Below are 21,629 nucleotides of genomic sequence, written 5' to 3' on the forward strand. Positions count from 1 at the left end.
ACATATACAATAGAATGCTTTTCGTTCAACACGCGTGTAAGAAATGTATACAATGTAAAGCAAGTTTAAGCTTTGAAGGAAAGAGGTCCGAGAACGACTGTTTATCTGTGTAGTATGTGACTTCTTGATTGAAAACGAGGGAAGAAATTAAACGTGTAATTGGTGGTGTAAAAAAACTCTTCAATATCTTATTTCATTTATCAAACGTTGACGCCTGCAGTGTGCAATTTTTCGACATGCAGCTACAAATTAAATGGACTATGAATAGGTAAGACAAGCAATTGAAATTTCTGTTTTAGCACATGCACGAGTAGATGATTAGATCAACGCCAAAGGAAATGACTGTCGTGGTCGACTGACCAAGAACAGGTTAACCGTTTCTGGACAGTAAAATCATGTTGCTATTTTTCTTCTTCTAATTTCCAGAACATATAGCATCCAATTTTTTTTAATGATTATGCATGATGACACTGATGATGGTGATGATGATGAATGATGATGGTGATGATGATGATGATGGTGATGATGATGAATAATGATGATGATGATGAATAATGATAGTGATGATGGTGATGATGATGAATGATGATGGTGATTATGATGATGATGATGGTGATGATGGTGATGATGATGATGATGGTAATGATGAGGTGTTGATGGTGACACTGATGATGGTGATGATGATGATCGATGATGGTGATTATGATGATGATGGTGATGATGATGGTGATGAATGATGATGGTGATGATGACGATGGATGACAGTGGCGTACCGTGGGTCACGGCATTTGGGGGCACCAGCAAATTTTTTGAGTCACTTAGTGAGCGCGCTTCGCGCGCTCAGTTGCTAAGTTTACTGACCTTATAGAGACATCTTAAAGACAGTGCCATTAGACGGATATGAATGTCACTGATCAAATAATGCGAGCGCGAAGCGCGAGCTGAAAATTTTTTATATTCAGACCTAAAAAGGGGCATTATAAGCAAATTTTTCTCATCATGATACGTAACTGTCTCGCTAAACAATCAAAGAGGGACATTTTAAGGACTATATTTTAGGAATCTAGTAAGAGCATACATATCTCACCAAGGTCATCTAATGCGAGTGCCAAGCACTTGCTGATTTTGTTAGAATTACTTCTAAACACATGAAACACTTGCAGTAATAGTTACCATGATTAACATACGCATGTCACTAATCAAATATTGCGAACGCGAAGCGTGAGCGGAAAATTTAGGAAATTCAGACCTGAAGAGGGGCATTCTAAGGCTTGTTTGTAGGAATTCACTAAGACCATACGTATTTCACTAACCAAATGATGCGAGCGCTAAGCGCAAGCTGAAAATTTTTGATATTCAGATTAGAATAAGGGACATTTTAAGGACTGATTTTAGGAATTCATGAAAAACAGACGTATATCACCAATCCACTAATGCAAACGTAAGCACGGACAGGAAATGTTTTATATTAAAGGGAAATCCAACCCATATAAAAACTTGTTTTTATAAGGAAAAGAAAAATCAGACAAGTTCATAGGTGAAAGTTTGAACAATATTGGACAAACAACAAGAAAGTTATGAATTTTTAAAAGTTGTAAATATTGGTAATCACTATACCCATGGATACTTCAAATTGGCCGCATATGGATGTCATAGTGATGTAAGGCAAGGACTACTCTTCCATGTACTCCAATACATAGTATGGCTAAAATGTCATTTTCCCCAAAAGTTTTATTTCAAATTATATTTTTCTTTCATGAGGACATAAAACAATATACTACCTGGGTTATACTTAGATTACTGCCCCAGGGGAATGGGTACTTAGGAGAAAACCACAAATCCCTGATAATAAAGTACATGGCCTATGGGAAAGTTGTCCTTGCCCCTTGTCATAATTTACTTACCCAGTTGCCAATTTGAAATCTACATAGTATTAGTAATCTCAATTTTAAAGCAGCTATAACTTTCTTATTACTTGTCCGATTTCTTTCAAACTTTCACCATTCTGTTTAACTTATTTTTCTCCTTCCCAACACAATATTTTATGGCCAAGGCTGGATTCCCCTTTAAGGCCTTAAATTTGGGCAATCACTTTAAATAGTCATGAATAAGAAGCATAAGTCACTACATAAAACAATAATAACTCGAAGTGCGAGGAAATATATTTGGTGTATATTGACTTGAAAACCAGAGGTTTTAGTACAACAGGATTATATATATCGTTAAACAGACAATGCGAGCACCAGGAACAATGAAGACATAGGCCCTGAGCAAATTATGTTTCATAAAATTATGAAGAAAAAAAAAGGTTTCTTACATGTATGTAATATAATACAACATAATTATAATTATAACTATAATGAACAATAATTTCTTCTTTCCCACTACGTTTTTCTTTTTTTTCTCCCTCTTTTTCTCGTTTTCCCCGGTTTTTTTTTTGCCAGCCGATGGGGGGGGGGGGGGGGCACGTGCCCCCCATGCCCCCCGTAGTTACGCCACTGATGGATGATGATGACAGCGGTGGTGGTGGTGATGATGATGATGATGTTGATGTTGGCGATGGCGATGATAATAGTAACGATGACAATGTCATGGCATACCTGAACCCAATTATTCAATTATGGTTCTTCCATCATGTCCATCTCACGCAATCAATTGATTTTTGTGACTGCTAATTTCTATTAGTATGTTTATTTTTTGTAATGCTTTTGTGTTTTGTGTGTTTTGAATGCCTGAATGGCTAAACAATTAAAAAGCAACAGCAATTCGATATTAACATCGGTTGATTCATAAAAGCTTAATCAATTTTTAGAAATTGTAGGCCAATCAGATTTCTCTACATTCATTTTGTATCACCTAAACTTGATATTAGCTTTCTCCAAATCATTCGCTGGTCAATTTTGACTCCCCCCCCCCCGCCCCCCCCCTTTTTTTTTTAAATCTCTATGCAGCTTGCCAGCCCTTTGTAACAGTTCCTAACAACTCTTGAGATACACACTTGACAAGGTATCATCATAAATGATTAGAGGATAATGGAGGGAACTACTACTACTACTACTGGTTACAAATACAAGCCATGTACAAGGATGCAGAGAACACCGTGCTCAAATGATTAGATGTGAACAGGTAGGGGAAGGCGGGGTAAGTTGTGAAACTTTTTGCATTTTGCATGATAAAACTGATATGACTAATGATATTGTAGAAATAAGTACCTCGCCTTTAAATATGATTCTTGGGAAATCTTTTTCACCTATATACAACTTTCTACCCCCACACTGAAAGTCGTTGTGACCTTTGAAAAAAACAATGTCAAGTGGCACAACTTGCCCCATCTGTGGGGTAAGTTGTACCACCTTCTAGGGTAAGTTGAGCCACAAAAACTATGTACAAACTGAATGCGGGAAGAACCAGCATGTCAATATTTCATTTAAAGTCTTTTCACTTGCTAATTCTCTATAAATACTAACATTCTCTAAAAGTAAAAGAACTGCAATGTGAATTTGCTCTTTTCTGCCTGCATATCGATGGCTTTTTAAGGTTTGATTGTTTTTTTATTCACATTACCATACGAATTACCATTGCTCAACTTGCCCCATGTTTGCTGGCTCAACTTACCCCAGTCCGAACTTAATGCAATTGTTTCACATCCACACATTTCTTATGCAATTTATGTAAAAGACTATGACAAGAATGAAGGTCCATACCTGGACTAACAATATTGTTCTTATGTCTTTATTATATGTAAAGACGTGTGTGTGTAAAAAACACTTATCTATTTCACACCCGTTTTTACTTTTTTTGGCTGAAGTTTGTATTTTTCCTTCTAAAAAAGTACTTTTTGTTTCAAAGTTGAAAACAATGTGGTGGGGTTAAAGGTTATGTAATGGGTCATCAATACATGACACCACCATAATATCTGACTCATTCATTATTGGCCTGGGGCTGGTGGCTCAACTTGCCCCTATGCTCAACTTACCCCGCCTTCCCCTAAGGATTAGTGTTGCCATGATAAAAAAAATGTATGGTTGTACAATGAATTCTATTTGTCAATAATGGGGCAGTCGGTAAGGATGTTTTCTTTTCACAAACAAAAATAAACATACGAAAAATGTAAATATATTCAATATTGAAAATAAGGCTGCATAATTATGTCAAAAGTAGCACTTTGAAAAAAATAAGGGCGGCCTGATTACAAAGAGATCAGTTTGTATAGTACAAATGGACATTTTTATTTCATTTTTTTCTTGGGGGGGGGGGAGCTAATTATAATGATAATGTGACGATGTAAGTGATGATGATGACTGCGATATTCGATATATTTTTTATTAGCCATTCATGTTTAAAGGGATGGTCCAGGCTGGAAATATTTATATCTCAATAAATAGAGTAAAATTCACAAAGCAAAATGCTGAAAATTTGATCAAAATCGGATAACAAAGTTATTGAATTTTAAAGATTTTGAATTATTCCGGTGAAACAGAGTCTAGGCATTTCTTTATGAATATTAATTAGGTGGACTGATGATGTCATATCCCCACTTATTCTTTTGTATTTTATTATATGAAATTAGGTTTATTCAAATTTTTCTACCAAGATCTAAAACAATTGGATTAAAAACTGATTAAGTGCATTAGTTATTTATTCATATTTAATCATAATCATGATAATGGAGACACATAATTTACACATGTATGAAAAAATGAAAACATGAGTTCATGTAATAACATAAGAAAAAGGAAAGTGAGGATGTGACATCATTAGCCCACCTAATGAATATTCATAACGATGTGCATGTAACTTTTTTCACAAAATATTGATAAACTTTACAATTCAATAACTTCGTTATTTGTTATCCGATTTTTCATGAAATTTTCAGCATTTTACTTTGTGAATTTTACTCTATTTATTTAGATATACAAATTTCAGCCCGGACCATCCCTTTAAATAGGACAAGTAATCATCCATGCCCCCAACATTTTCACGACTAAGAAAAAAAAAAGGAAAGAAAATGAAAGGAAAAATGTGAAATATATTTTCTGAAAATTATATCAAAACCAAAAGAAAAAACAGACTGTTGTAATTAATAAGGTCAATTTTGCTCACTCGCATGCTTTTTATATATTTTGCCCCATATGCCTTGTCTGGACCCTCAATTTTTTTTTGGGATTGCACTACTGGTGATGGTGATGATGATGAAGCTTCGTATCACAACCTTCTTCTTTTTCTTCTTCTTCTTTCTTCTTTCTTTCTTTCTTTCTTTCTTTCTTTCTTTCTTTCTTTCTTTCTTTCTTTCTTTCTTTCTTTCTTTCTTTCTTTCTTTCTTTCTTTCTTTCTTTCTTTCTTTCTTTCTTTCTTTCTTTCTTTCTTTCTTTCTTTCTTTCTTTCTTTCTTTCTTTCTTTCTTTCGTTTTTCTTCTTTTTTTCCTATTCTTTCTTCTTTTTCTCTCGAGTCCTTCTTCTTCCTCCCTCTCCTCCTCCTCCTTTTTCTTCTTCTTCTTCGTCTTCTTCTTCTTTTTCTTCTACTACTACTACTACTACTACTACTACTACTACCATGACTACTACTACTACTACTAATAATAATACTACTTGGCTATTCCATGAAATACTGAACATTTTGGTCAAAATTTCAGAATCCTGCAAAAAGAACAAATTAGGTATTACTTGAAAGCTATGAAACTGAAATGTATGAATCTGAAAGAAATAATTTCAAACAATGTATCGTTTCATTTTGGCAAGGCATTGAAGTCGCCATAGAAAGACAAATACAATTTTACTTATATTGAAACCTCAAGTTTGCAACAAATTTTAAACCCGATATGAGCTTTGAAGTCATCAAATTTGGATATTGTCCGAGTTGCTATTATGTCAGGTTTCTAAAAAAATAAGTTAGATTTTTTCAACTTCTATTTTTTTAAACAAAATGAATTAAAAACAGGCACTTTTTTGCAAAGTTTAAATATCATATAATCTTTTACTCATATAAGTCTTTAAAAATTAAATACAAATTTCAATTTCAACCTAGATTAACAGTGACCTCTTGGTTTTTTTTTACATCACACACACTGGGGACCAAAATCACCTACCTCCTTTGACGTTTTGCATGTTAATACTGAAACACACAGTAATATCGCTGCACAGTCTTATCATTTTTTTTTTCTTTGAAGTCTTGCAAAACTTTTGAGACCAATTTCACAAAAAATACCACCTATTTTTGACAATATGCAGTTTTTCATAAGATGATATCATCACATAGAGAGGATCATTTTGTGTTTTGTGTTTATATTCAATGGAAACTGTCTTCTTTTCATGGAATTCACAAATGGCTGATTAATTTAGTGGTTAATTATGATCGAATTAAAGCCTGCAGGAAATTTCATTGAAAAAATCAAAATTAAGAACATTAAAATACATGAGAAATTCAATAAACAAATAAGTTACATAAAATGGCCATAGGAAATAGATCTGCCCATTTGCTATTATGATACACGGGTGTCAAGACTATTCTACTTTCACACATAGGGGGTGTAAGTTATGAAAATGTGAATGTTTTTTTTTTTTTTTACCTGCTCTCATTTCTTTATTTATGCATCATATACAAATGATCCTTTGCCTTGGCTAATACGATTAGTGTGTTGATGAGGTCAAAGGTCATCTAGAGGTCAAAAGGTCAGCTTTTGTTTAAATTTGCTTATTTTTGTTTTTATTTTGTTCATCAGTATTGTTCAAACTTGAAAGGAATGATCAGTCGTTAATACCAAATGTTTGCAGAGGAAGATGGTAAGTATCTAGGGGTCAAAAGGTCACTTTCTCATTCCTTTATTTCTGCATCAATTGCGTTCAAACTTTCTAGGGGTCAAAACTTCAATTTCAGTATTTTTTTTTCATCAGTATTGTTCAAACTTAAAAGAAATAATTAGTGGCTAATACCGAATGTTCGTTGATGAAGATGATGAGTTTAAACGTTATATATGGTTCAAACGGTCACTTTTGCTCTGATTGTGTTCAAACTTCAAACTAATTTTTAGTGGGTATATGTAGTACTAGTCTACAAATGTAGACCCACATCTGCAGTGTGTGTACCTCAGCTGATTCAACGAGTCTACATAGCAGACTAGGTCTACTGAGGCTGCAGATGTGAAATGGCTCGCTTCGCTCGCCCTTTCAGGCTGGTTTGCTTCGCAAACCAGCAGATCCCACCTCACGAGCCATTCAGAGTCTGCATAGCAGACTAATGTAGTACCACATATTTGTTGAAGAGGATGGAGAGGTCAAAGGTCATCTAGGGGTGAAAACGTCAAATGATGTATTTCTGCATTAATTTTGTTCAAACTTGGAACAAAAATGATCAGTGGGAAAAACCACATGTTTTAATGAGAATGGAGGGATCAAAGGTCACCAAGGGGTCAAAAGGTCATATTGCATGTTATATTGATTGCAAAATCAGGCAAGACTCATGGTTCGTAACCCACCTTGTTTAAAGATAGTTTGTAACAGTAAAGGTTGTTTTAGAGTTGAAGAAATTCTCTGGCATGTCTTTTATAAACTATTTTAAAAAATGCATTTTTCTTGAAGTTTAATAGTAACAAATATCCTGCATTGTGTGAATAGTTGTGTTGAATTATTACTGATGTCGTCTTAAAATGTTGATAACAAAGTGGATAAACAGTTTAACCCCTCTGACTCATTTGTAATAGATATGAGGCGTATTTTGCTTGACTGTAAGAAAATCAGTTTGGGGGTCGGACCAATGAGGTTTCAAATGATCTTCTTGGTCGGACGTACACTGTCTGAATGCATGTCAATTTTAATCAAGCATAATTCCTCATGGCAATGGATTTATTTGTTAATTAAGTTTAATGTGAAAGACAACAAACTAAATATATATATATCTCAGTACCTGCATCACACAAATCACAGATTTTGGCATGAACTCTAAAAGCGTAAGGACCTGCTTTTGTCTGATGTACGTCCGACCCCTCACATTTTTGCTCATATTTTCTATTTTTTATATTGTAGCCTGGTCATGTCATGATGTAATGATAACCAGGCGCGGATCCATGGGGGGGGCCGAGGGGGCCTTGCCCCCCCCCCCCCCCTTCGGCTAAAAAAAGAAGAGAGGGAAAGAAAGGAAGAAAAAGAAGAAAGGAATAGGGGGAAGAAGGGAAGAAAAAAGAGAGAGGAAAAGGGGGGAAAGAAAAGAGGAAAGGAGAGAGGGAGAGGGGGAAAGGGAAAGGAGAAAAAAAAAGAGAGGAAGAAGGAGGAAAGAAGAGAAGAGAGAAAAAGGGGAAAAGAAGAGGGGAAAAGAGAGAGGAAGGGGGGGAAGGAAGAAGAGGGGGAAAAAGAGAGAGGAAAGGGGGAAAGAAAAGAAGAAAAAGGGAAGAGGGGGAAGGAAGGGAAGGAAAAGGGAGAGGAAAAGGGGAAAGAAAGAGAAGGAAAAAGAGAGGGAAAGGAAAAGGAGAAAAAAGGAGAGAGAGGGGAAGAGGGAAAAGGAAGAGAAGAAAAAGAGAGGGAGGAAAAAGAGGAGAGAAAAGGAGAAAAAAGAGGAAGAGAAGAAAAGGGAGGGGGAAGAAAAAAGAGGAAGAGGGGAAAAGAATAGGAGAAAAGGGAGAGACAGGAAAAGGGAGGAAAGAAGAGAAAAAAAGAGAGGGGAAAGAAAAGAAGAAAAAAGAAGAGGGGAAAGAAAAGAAGAAAAAAAAGGAGAAGAAGAGGGGAAAGAAAGAAAAAAAAGAGGAAGAGGGGGAAGGAAGAGAAGAAAAAGCGAGGGGGAAGAAAAAAGAGGAAGCGGGGAAAGAAGAGGGGGGAAGAGAGAGGAAGAGGGGAAAAGAAAAGGAGAAAAGGGAGAGAGAGGAAGAGGGAAGAAAGAAGAGAAAAAAGAGAGAGAAGGGGGAAGAAAAGGGGAAAGGAAGAGAAGAAAAGGGAGGGGGAGAACTGGGGGCGCCAAATTGATACTCGAACTGGGGGGGGAGGGTGCGAATCGATGTTCGAGCTAGGGGGCGCCAAACTGATACTCAAACTAGGGGGGCGCCGAATTGATGTTCGAACTAGGGGGGCGCCAAATTGATACTCGAGCTAGGGGGCGAAATGATTTTCGAACTAGGGAAGCCAAATTCAGTTCGAAGGGATGCCAAAATGATGTTCGAACTGGGGGTCGAATTGATATTCGAACGGGGGGGGGGGCGAATTGATGATCGACCTACATGTAGGGGCGCCGAATTGATACTCGAACTAGGGGGGGGGGCGCCGAATCGATGTTCGAACTAGGGGCACCACATTGATGTTTGAACTAGGGGGCGCCGAATTGATATTCGAACTAGGGGCGCCAATTTGATGTTCCAACTGGGGGCGCCAAATTGATGTTAGAACTAGGCGGCGCCAAAATGACGTTCGAACTATGGGGCGCCGAATTGATGTTTGAACAAGGGGGAGGGGGCGAATTAATTTTCGAACTAGATGGGGGCGCCAAATTGATGTTTGAACTGGGCGGGGCGCCAAATTGATGTTCGAACTAGGGGAGCGCCGAATTGATGTTCAAACTAGCGGGGCGCCAAATTGATGTTCGAACTAGGGGGCGCCGAATTGCTATTCGAACTTGGGGCGCCAAATTGATGTTAGAACTAGGCGGCGCCAAAATGACGTTCGAACTATGGGGCGCCGAATTGATGTTTGAACAAGGGGGAGAATTAATTTTCGAACTAGATGGGGGCGCCAAATTGATGTTTGAACTGGGCGGGGCGCCAAATTGATGTTCGAACTAGGGGAGCGCCGAATTGATGTTCAAACTAGCGGGGCGCCAAATTGATGTTCGAACTAGGGGAGCGCTAATTTGATGTTTGACCATAAGGCGACAAATACATGTTTCAGAAGGGGGAGGGCAAATTGATGTTCGAACTAGGGGAGCGCTAATTTGATGTTTGACCATAAGGCGACAAATACATGTTTCAGAAAGGGGAGGGCAAAGTTATATTTCACATGGCGCCAAATTCATGTTCAACCGAGGGCGCCAAATTGACCTTGAACTTAGGGGCCTCCATGCAAATTCATGTTTGACCAGGGGCGCAACATTACTCGTATTGCCTGTTTATAGTGAAATTTATTTCCTGCCCAAAAAGGTTAAATTAATGCGGCTGATTTAAAATATCCCGTTTTTACGATAATAGACAAAAATCAATGTGCTCGAGTTTGAAGTTTGTTTGGCAAGATAGGTATCCTGTTCAGGGTCAGAAAAGGGGTAAATATCAAATTCAGCTGGCGCTACGCGCTCGCAATATTTGATTAGTGAGGTGTGTATCCTCTCCATCGATCACACGTACATAAGTCCTTAAAATGTTAGTGTTTTTCAAGTCAATATACATAGGCCGATCCAGGGGACAAAGTTTTTGCCCCCCCCCCCCATGGTGGCGCAAAAAAAAGGAAAGAAAAAGAAAAAAAAAGACGAAGAGAAAAAGGAAAAACTTTTAGAATAGGAATTATACCTTAAAAGAGTCCTTCTTAAGTCAGTATATGAAAAAATAGAGCTCGCGCTACGCGCTCGCATCACTGCTTAGTTATATACGCATCCCGACCTCACAGTTTTTTTTTATGCGAACGAGAAGCACAAGCTGAAAATATTTTATATTCTAATCTAACAACTGAAAATGTCCTTTTCATTTCATCATTAAAAAAGTTTTCAGCTAGCGCTTCGCGCTCGCATTCATTTCTTAAAGGACAAGTCCACCCCCCAAAAAAATGTTGATTTGAATAAATAGAGAAAAATCAAACAAGCATTATGCTGAAAATTTCATCAAAATCGGATGTAAAATAAGAAAATCATGACATTTTAAAATTTTGCTTATTTTTCACAAAACAGTGATATGCACAACTCAGTGACATGCAAATGAGACAGTCGATAATGTCCCTCACTCACTAATTCCTTTGTTTTTTAATGTTAGAATTATACAATATTTCATTTTTTACAGATTTTACAATATGAACCAGCTTGATTGAACCATTTAGTATTAAACAATGCTAATTGCTCATGTTCAGGGAGGAATTAATCGTTGTTTCACAAGACAACGGAGAAAAATTGAATATTTCATATTTCATATACTAAAATACAAAAAGAAGTAGTGAGTGAGTGATGTCATCAGTCTCCTCATTTGCATACCGACAAGGATGTGAATATAACTGGTTTGTGAAATTAAGCGAAACTTTAAAATGTTGTTGGCCTACCTATTATCTTTGTGTATTTCCTATAAGATTCTCAACATATTCCTTTTCAGGTGTCTCGATTGTCAAAAATGAAGGCCTATGAGCTAGCGCTGTGCGCTCGCATTTTTATTGGTGATTTATGTATACCTATTCAGTGGCGTAACTACCAGGGGGCACGGGGGGCACGTCCCCCCCCAAAAAAAAGAAATTATTGTTTATTATAATGTTATATTATATCATAATTATTTTACATAAGCATTTTTTTCATGACTTTATGAAACAGTTTGCTCAGGGCCTATGTCTTCATTGTTCCTGGTGCTCGCATAGACTGTTTAACGAGATGTATAATCCTGTTGTACTAAAACCTCCCGTTTTCAAATCAATATACACCAAATATATTTCCTCGCATTTCGAGTTATTATTGTTTTATGTAGTGACATTTGCTTCTTTTTCATGACTACTTAAAGCGATTGCCCAATTTTAGGGTCTTAATATAAAACATTTCCTGTCCGTGCTAACGTTCGCATTAGTTGATTGGTGAGATGTCTGCTCTTCATGAATTCCTAAAATCAGTTCTTAAAATGTCAATTTTTCTGATCTGAATATCAAAAATTTTTAGCTCGCGCTTCGCGCTCGCATCATTTGGTTAGTGAAATACGTAAGGACTTAGTGAATTCCTACAAACAAGCCTTAGAATGCCCCTCTTCAGGTCTGAATTTCATAAATTTTCAGCTCGCGCTCGCAGTATTTGATTAGTGAGATGCGTATGATAATCATGATTACTATGACTACAAAAAGTGCTTCATATGTTTAGATGTAATTATAACAAAATCAGCAAAGGATGCCACTATCATTAGATGACTATGCTGAGATATTTATACTCTTAATGGATACCTAAAATATAGTCCTTAAAATGTCCCTGTTTGGGGTCAATATATACAAAAATTTCAGCTCGCGCTTCGCGCTCGCATTATTTAATCAGTGAGATACTTATCCGTTTAATGGCATTGCATGTCCTTAAAATTTCTCTATTAGGTCAGCATACCTGGCAACTGAGCGCGCTCCCTAAGTGACACCAAATTTGTGGTGGTGCCCCCCCCCCCAATGCCGTGACCCACGGTACGTCACTGTACCTATATATTCTATAACAAACTACTTGAATTCCCCCATTTAAAAATTTCGGATCGCGATTTGCGCTCGCATTATTTGCTATAAATGTATCAACCCATGAATGCTGTTCATGATTACAAAAAATATAAAATATCCAGTTTTTCAGGCCTCATGCACTGTCAACAGATTTCACGCACTCATTAGGCTTATTAGATTAATAAATGAAGAGCTCACTTGCAAAAGGGGTTAGGTCCATTTTTCATCAAATTTGATTTTTATGTCTCAATGTATAGATTTTTAGTAGCTCTATGAGATGATACCAAAGAAAAGTTGAAATTCCTATTAAAAAGTGAACTAAAATGGCAAAGAAAAGCCACTTTTTTTTCAAAAGGGGTTAGGTAGGTCCATTTCAGTTTAGTTGCAAAAGGGGTTAGGTCCAAACAGAATTTTTGTTGGAAAAGTATGTCATAAAATATATGAAGACAGGTAGATTTCTTTTATACCCAATTTCATGTTCTCATGGAAGGGTATCATGAAAATTCAGTTTCGCATAAGAATATTGCAATATGGGAGAATTAAAAAAATGATTTTCTTGGAGTGGACCTAACCCCTTTTGCAACAAAACTCTTCTGAAGAACTCATTTGTCAAAATGGGTTAGGTCCATTTTTCTTAAATTTTATTGTTTTCTGTCTCTAAACCTCTAAATTTTTAGTCACTCTGATGATACGAAAGAAAATTTGAAATTCAAATGAAAACGTGAATGAAAGTGGCAAAGAAAAATCACTTTTTTAATCAAAAGAGATTTGATTCATTTCAGTTTAGTTGCAAAAGGGGTTAGGTCCACAATGATAATTTTTTTAAAGATATATAGAAAAAAATTGAAGACAGGTAGATTTCTTTTATACCCAATTTTATGTTCACATGATAGGGTAGTACATCATGACAATTTAGTTTTTCATAAGACTATTGCAATAAGTGAGAATAAAAAACATGGTTTTTCTCGGAATGGTCCAAAGTGGACCTAACCCCTTTTGCAACTAAACACTTCAAATATGAAAAAAAAATATGAATTCATAACTAAATTGTCCCTTTTTCAGAAAAAAATATCGACACGTTTTAGGAAGAGGAATAGAAGATAGGCATCATTTTTAGGCCTAAAATGTCTCGATCCTAGTTTAAAATAATAATAAAATATCAGCTCGCGCTTCGCGCTCGAATCATTTATTAAGTACTTTCCACATCCACTTCACAATTCCCCTATATACACAGTGCTTTAAATATTGCTTAAATTGACCCATTTCATATCGGAATTTCAAATATTATTTCCAGCTCGCGATCCGCGCTCGCATTATTGATTTTCATGATGAAAAAATGAAATGTATTCAGAATGCCCAGATTTTGTCTAACTCTAAAACACGTGCATGCATGTTTATTGAGATACGCATCTTGATCTTATTAAAAACGTGCTAAAATTATCCAGTTTTAGATCAGAATATCAACAATTTTCTGCTCGCGCTTTGCGCTCGCATTATTAATGTAGGAAGATACCAAAAACTACCCATCATTTTTCATGAGTGACAAAACATGAATCGAGTGTCCCGTTGGGGGTTTGAAATCTAATTTTTTAGGTTGGAATATCAAAAATGTTCAGCTCGCGCTTCGCGCTCGCATTATTTAATCGTTGAAATATGTATCGTCTTAATGGCTAACTGCAAAACTTCCTTAACAGGTCCCTTTTCGACCAGGTCAGAACGCACATTAAAAATTTCTGCTCGCGCTTCGCGCTCGTAGTAATTATCTAGTTACATACGAATCTTGTTCAGGTTCACAAACATTGCCCAGAATGTTCAATTTTCAGGTCAAAATACATGATATTTAATATTTTTTTTTTATCTCGCATAGGGCTTATGAGATTATTGCACATTAATGTTGTTTATAAAGTAAAGCTAGGAAATGATTGTTAGGACATGGGCGTTTTGTCCCCCCCCCCAAAAAAAAAAAAAAATCACGACCAAGAAAAAAAAAGAGAGAAAAGGAAAGGGATTATGGTGAAATATAAAATATTTTCCAAATATTATGTCAAATATATCGCGCTTCGCGTTATCATTATTTATTTAGGCCTTGTGAGATACCTCAATGTGTTTTTAAGAATAAAATTTCGGAATTTCTTTAACTTCTACCCCCCATTTTTATTATTTTTTTTAATCTTGGTGCCCTCTACAAAAGTTCAACAAGCCCCCCCCCCCCCGTGCAACCCTGCTGAATAAATCACAGCTTCGCCACTGATGAGGAGATTGAGTCGATTGCTTCGAGATTGCATTATTCCCAAGAGGTTATCATTGATATTAATGAGGGCTATTCTAAACAACTAGTAAAGAAACTACAGCTCCCGTTCACACAATATTCTAGTAGGGCCTACTCTGGTGAGAAGTTAAACCAACTTGAGACCCCCCAAAATCGCTCGCGCTTCGCGCTCCCATTGATATTATATTATATATTCATGGATTTTTTTTCAAGAACATTAAAAAAGTGGTCTTTAATTGCCTTTTTTTTAATGTGATTATGTAATAAGATAATTCAAAATACATTCAAGGCATTTAAGTTACATTTAAGTTAGCCTGGCCGGGAGGGAGGGGGCGCCATTTTTCGAAAAGTGCACACGGGCGCCAAAAATCACGTCAAATTTGGGCCCCCCCCTCCCCACGAAATCTTGGATCCGCGCCTGGTGATAGGCACTGAGGCGAAAAGATGACACAATGGCGGGAAGGTTTGAATAACTGATCTGGCGCAGGCGAGAGTGAATGTATTTTCAAAAACAGGAAGTGCAAGCCATGAATAGGGCAACGACAACAAAGATGGCTGACTTTAAACAGTGGATTGGTGTTCTCAAACCTTGTCTCGTTTTCCGTTGACGCCATAATCATAGTGATTATATTATTATGGCATACAGGTATTGAAAATTTACTTGACCTTCTGGACATCCGGCAGATTTTCTGTTCCTGATATTACTGCGTTTGAGAGAAAAAAAGATGGGTACGTACTTCAGTCTTAAAGTGCCTTCAACCGTTATGATAACCAATACAGGGTAAGGAATTCATCTACATGTAAGTGTTAAACAGTTTTAAAGACTTTTGGAACCTTTAAGTTTTCCAGCGTAGTATCAGTGACGTCAAAGCGTAAAAATATTGGTGTTGCCAAGATTAATTCAAAGTGTAATTATGCCAGTAATTTATGCAAACTTTAGGGAAATTTCACAAGATTATGGATTTTTTTTCATGGAAGGGTTGTTTTACATTAATAAAGAAACATTCGTACCAGAAATCTCAAATCTTCGGTGCCGATGGCAAGCTATAATTGGCACTGTCAATGCCACCTATTATAAAAGGGACTGAAACAATGATATAGAAATAAATGTTCATACTTCACAAATGTTGACGTTGACTACATCTGACATTTTTAGACCAAATTTACTGTCCTATTCCTGTTTCTCCCCAATTTGACCCTACTCATCTTTAGTAGGCATTGTTTGACCAATTAGAAATGATAATTGAAATGCGATTGTTTAAAAACTAGGCCTAGATAATGAAGATGATATGTATGACACTAAATATATGATGCAAGTTTTGTTGTTGTTGATATTTTGAAAAAAGGCACATTATCTCTTTAAACTATATTGACTTGAAAACAGTTTATGTAAGCATTAAAGTATTATGTATGTAACCAAACAAATAATAATGCAGATACTGACGATATATTTCAAACACCCTTTGTATTCGTGAATGCGATACGTTTGTTACTAAAAAGGAAATTTTGAGGACTAATGCAAAAATTTCGTGCACAAGATATACTTATCTCAGTTAAAAAGATGAATAAATAAATATGAGCGCGAAGCGCTGGCTAAATTTTTGTTATATTCAATTTTGGCTATATTTTAAATGCTCAGTTTTAGTATTCATGAACAAAATATTTTACAAAACAAAGAAAAATACCAAGCGCGAACAGAACTATTTCTTTTCATATTGACTTCAAAACGAGACATTTTAAGCCCATAACTATTATGAATAGGATATGTATCTCATTAAACAGTGGGTAATACAAGCGCGCAGCACAAGGGGATTTTTTTTATTGTAATATAGGCCTAGTGGTCTGAAAATTATCTAATTATCTCACTAGTCTCATTTTCTTCAGCTCCTGGATCTGCCAATTTCCTTATACTACACGTTTTTTCTTCCGGCCAATTACTTTTCTTTTTTCACTTCACTCCTTTCTCTCTTTATTCTATATCCCTTTTACCTTTTCTGCCCCTTTCTTTCTCTCTCTCTCTTCATTCAATTTCCCCACTCCCTTCTGGGCAATCTCATAAAATGATCAACTTTTTGAACGTCCGACCCCACTTTTCTGAAGTTTTACTTCACTTCATAAACTGATCAAGTCATGGTCATTTGACAGCATTACAGACTGTCAAAAGAACAAGAAATCAGAGACACATGAAGGTCCCACATATAGGGGGTCGGATGTACATATTTTATGGAATTGCCCTTTTCATTTTCATTTTCGATATTTCTTCCTTTATCTTTTTTTCTGTCTCCTCTTCCTTTCTCTCTCTTTCTTTCGTGTTTGCGTGGGGTGGGGGTGGGGAGGCAAGGCCTATTCATGGATCCGCACCTAGTGGCAGAACCAAAGGGGGGGGGGGCATTTACCCAATCTGGATCGTTGCTCACGTACCCACTTGCCCCCTCCCCCGAATTTTTGAAAACTGGCAAAATGATGTACATGCTGTGATGAGCATCCTACTCAAGCTCTAAAGTGCTCCAAACCAGCACTTTTTACTCTTCAAATTTTCTCATCTGACCATGGTTAGCTCCAAAGACCTTACAATATTAGTCACTAACATTCGCTCGCGCATCCTGCTCGCAGTGGTTGTTGATTGAGATAAATAAATGATCTGTTCCATAGGTTAACATGGGGCTTAAAATCCAATATTCATGTCAATATGCACTAATTATTTTCATTATTTGTTTTAGCGAGATACGCATCCTGCATGTTCATGATTACAAGAAAGTGCTGAATATCAAAAATTTTCAGCTCGTGCTACGCGCTCGCATTAATTATTTAGTTAAATACCCATTATGTTCATGGTCACAAAAATGCTTAGAACGTCCACTTATCAACTCAGTATACTAAATATTTTCAGCTCGCGCTTCGCGCGCTCGCATGATTGATTTGGTAAAATAGTATCATATATCACGCAAACAGGTCCGTTTTCAAGTCAGCAAGGCCTATATTTAAAAAAAATTAGCTTGCGCTTCGCACTCGATTTTGCGAACCAGGCAGAAAATTCGTGTCCCTCTTTGCCCCCCATCCCCCAAAAAATTTTTCTCTTGCCCCCATTTGCCTTGGCGCTGTCAGCACATGAATAATCCATGGTGCTTCTCAGCCATGGAAAGCTTTATTGTGATCGACTGCCGAACCCTCACCATGGAAGAAGTTGGAACCCTGTTACCATGGAAGTTGCCATAATGAATAAGTTGCCATGGTTGTAACTCTTTGCGAAACTGGCTCTTGGCCCGCTCGATGTCCGTTATTTTGTTGCTGTTGATGACATAGTTACGGACTATGTAGATTTATATGCCCGTTTCACATATTCTTTACTACTTTTTGTTTTTCTATATCAGTACAAGGATGAACACGATGTTGACTACGACTTCTACCCAAAGGAACAAACGATTACCCGGTCGAGTAGACAATCATCACCATCCAGGCGGTCTTGTCAACGAGGGATGGAGAAGGTTTTTATGACGAGGTGATGTTGGATCAGATTTGCTAGTGACTGCTTGGTCATCTTACGGTGAGATGTAGTCCAGTTTGGCCCTTGTGAGAGGGAAGCTGTACAGGGAACCTATCAAAATTCAAATTATCTCTCCCTCTTCCCCCAATCCTCCGACCCAATCAACTTCAGTAGCAGCCCCTATAGAGGCCTCGAAACCGGGGGAGGGGCGCTTTTCTCCCATAACCGTGTACAAAAAAGGATAAAATTACCATCAGATTTTGATTTTATTGCATGATCAGCACCCCCCCCCCCCCCCACACACACATTTTCAAAACCGTTCCGTTGCCTCTCGGCTTTGGGGAAAGTAGCTTCCATCTCACAAGAGCCAAACTCGACTGGGTGATACGAGGTCTGACGTCATTGTTGAGCGACCAATTCGAGAGGACCTACCGTTTCACCATCAGGAGGTGGGTGTGGACGATGAGCAGGAAAATGATCGACGAAGGTAGTACCATGGTGTTGGAAAGTTCACCAGATGCAGTCTCATCATGATGAGGGGTGATGCCAGTGATCAAGGATCCACTTTGTCTTCTGCCGGCCCCCAAAATCCCGAGAAACTTAACGTTCCGTCTTCTCTTTGATCCGTTTTAGGGGGATATTCAGACAGATAAGGTATAAAAGGTAAAGAACGAGATAACTTAATCTCCATTTGCTTTTCCGGCGTAGATGCACGACTGAATTGTGCTTTAGTATTTTCTGTTCTCGTTTATATTCCTGTCCCATAATGACCACAATTCTCTGATACTAATTAATAGAAAGAAGGAGAGGAGGAAGAGGAGGAGGCGGAATATCATATATTTTTTTTTAGTTCCGCGTGATGTTTGTAATTGTTTAAGACTTATTTTGGATTTCGGTAAAAACACCACATTTGGTCCATGGCGATTTCCTAAGGAATTCTTGTTAACTGTGAATGCATTAAATTTAGTCTTTAGATACTTTAAAGGGCAATGTTTCGTAAATCTCCGTCACTTTGCTTCCTCGCATGGGTCTTCTCAAAATCTCACAATTTCGCGCCCCATTCAGTTATAAAACAACCTTTTCGTACATGACTATAATCGGGGTTCCGTTTTTGCAGCATTCTTAAAGGTTCAAAGTTAATTTAAAAGAAATGTTACCTGAGCGCAGAAAAGGCCCCAAAAAGTTTCAATCTTTCATTATATCAATTTCTTTTACTCTACTCCCAATCTGTGATGCTAAAACAAAACATAAAACACTGTAAAAAACACGCGCGCGCTCGTGCAAACGATAAAACAAGTTAATTGAAATAACGTCGTGATCACATTTTTAACATTTAATTAGAGTGTTTTTCTTGTTCGTTTTATAAGAAAAATGCGCAAGAAATTGCGTTTTTGGCGAATTACAATAATTGGAATTGAATGTCCACATTTGGTAGAAGGGGCAATATTTTAGTGTCAGCCCCCTCCCGTCAAATGTTCAAAGGGGTGCAATTTTTAATGCCAAAGATCAAGAGGCTCATATCACAATTTTGGACGGTACCTTATGCCTTATGCAGACTATAGACGCGTAATATTTTGTAAAAGAAACCACAAAGCAAGGGTTCAAATGTCACTTGTCATGACACATTTCAATAGTAAAATTGAAGGGTTTTGGTCACAGTTTGTAGAATTTAGATAAAATTGTCAGTAATGAATGTAAAATTGGAGTAGTCTAGATAGGCAAATGGCTTTTTGTTAATCCCTCACATGCCATTCATATTACTCTTATGTTTTTTCTTGTTATTTTTTGTCTAAATTGTACACCTGTCATTGTTGTTTTTACTCTATTGCATTAATTCACTATGTATTGTACCCTTTTTTTTTTAGAGATGTGAAATGAATAGATTTGAATTTGGATTAGAATAAATGCAATGCTACATGACAAATTTGAACCGAAGCTCGCGATGAAAAAACAGCCGAGCTATATATCACATCTCCTTCTTCCTCTTATTCTCACCCCCCCCCCCCCTTGGACATGTTGGAATGGGGAGCATATACGCGTTGTGGCCCCACTTTAATTTTGGCTGGGGAACACTCTATGCTTACATATATAGAGAATATTCACATAATTAAATACAGGCATTTTGATATTCGCATTTATCTTACAAAAGATAATTCCACATAATCGTTTAATGATATTGTTAATACAGTTACATGTAGTAAGTTTGAGTATACAGGACTCCCAGCCCATCGAGGAAATCAGGAATATCCTATTTTTTCCAATCAGATCAGTCTTGTATTTTGATAAAAGTGCCTCAAATCGGGAAAAGTCATCAAATATTGATTTGCGTAAAATCGAAGATCCATTTGATGACTTGCTATTGTGATTTCTTTTAAATTTTAGTCTAGCCTCTTTTGTGACAAAGCTGCTTCTCGATATAAGAAAATGGAAATGAGCTGGAATAGTTTTCGTGGAATTTAGAAACTTCATCAGAGCAAAATGAGGGGAAAATCGAGGAATGTTGTTTTCGTGTTATGCTGGGAACCTTGTCACACGTGTAGTACTCGCACATCCCATAGCTTTATGAACATTTATTTTCATTTTGAATGCCAAGGTGTACGTGGCAATGTTTCAAGAATTTTAATACCTCTAAATCTTTCTTTATTATTTACAGCAGTATACAATTGTTTTGCGATATAAACAATTCATTTATCTATTGATTAATGTTTTTATTCATTCATTTATTGGGACCATGACAATGGCATTATTTACAATATATATATGTATATGTATAGATGTTCACATGAATAGCACAGATAAATTCAAATAGGGCCTACTTTCCCTCTTTTCTGTTTATTTATACTATTTCTTTCGTCATTGTTATATTTTGAATGAATGAATAAGAAAAGTGAACTGATAAATAAAATAATAAATAAACCAATGAATAGACAAACAAATAAATGAATATAGAATGAGATATTTTATGTGTATATTTATATATGCCCACACTAAATTTGATTTCTTTTTTTACCAGTATTTGTTTAATGATTTGATTTGTTTAGTTTGCCTTTATTTTTTTTTTTGGGGGGGGGGGATGAGTGTCTTTAGTCATCATTAATTTAGACAAGGTTGGTTCACAACTAGAAGTGTAGAATTACATAGTAGAAGTACGTGCAGAAGTATTTGCATTATGAAAACTCTGTGATAATCATATGGCAGATTTTTTTTAATAGATCTGTTTTTTTTACATTTATGGAATTTTTTCCTGGAAAAGTAATTTTAACATTTATGAATTCTCATGTGAAATTAATTAAGAACAATACTTCAAGTCTAATTTCTTGTTTCACAATTCTGTAATTCTCATCTTACACGGTCACCAAAATAAGATTTTATCAAGGATTTTTTTTTAGTTTTAAAAGTGAAAATGTATATTTGCAATCTTTTAATTGCTGGTATCTCACTATACATTGGGTAAGTATGAATTATAGTAGGCCTATGTTCAAATATAAGTTTCCTCTGCAATAGACAAGTTCGGAGCTACCTCACGGGAAATTTTGGTCAA

General features: G+C 36.6%; 1 long non-coding RNA gene across 1 annotated transcript; it reads left to right on the plus strand.

Annotated features, from left to right (window-relative positions):
- Positions 1-56: 56 nt before the first annotated feature.
- LOC135153569 (uncharacterized) lies at positions 57-19,334 on the plus strand. The gene is made up of 5 exons (XR_010293023.1): positions 57-268; positions 2,952-3,141; positions 6,719-6,779; positions 15,251-15,333; positions 17,976-19,334. It is a non-coding gene; the product is annotated as an uncharacterized LOC135153569 (long non-coding RNA).
- The last annotated feature ends 2,295 nt before the right edge of the window (positions 19,335-21,629 follow it).

The sequence above is a fragment of the Lytechinus pictus genome, chromosome 3 (genome assembly GCF_037042905.1).
Source record: "Lytechinus pictus isolate F3 Inbred chromosome 3, Lp3.0, whole genome shotgun sequence".
In the NCBI taxonomy this organism is placed as follows: domain Eukaryota; kingdom Metazoa; phylum Echinodermata; class Echinoidea; order Temnopleuroida; family Toxopneustidae; genus Lytechinus; species Lytechinus pictus.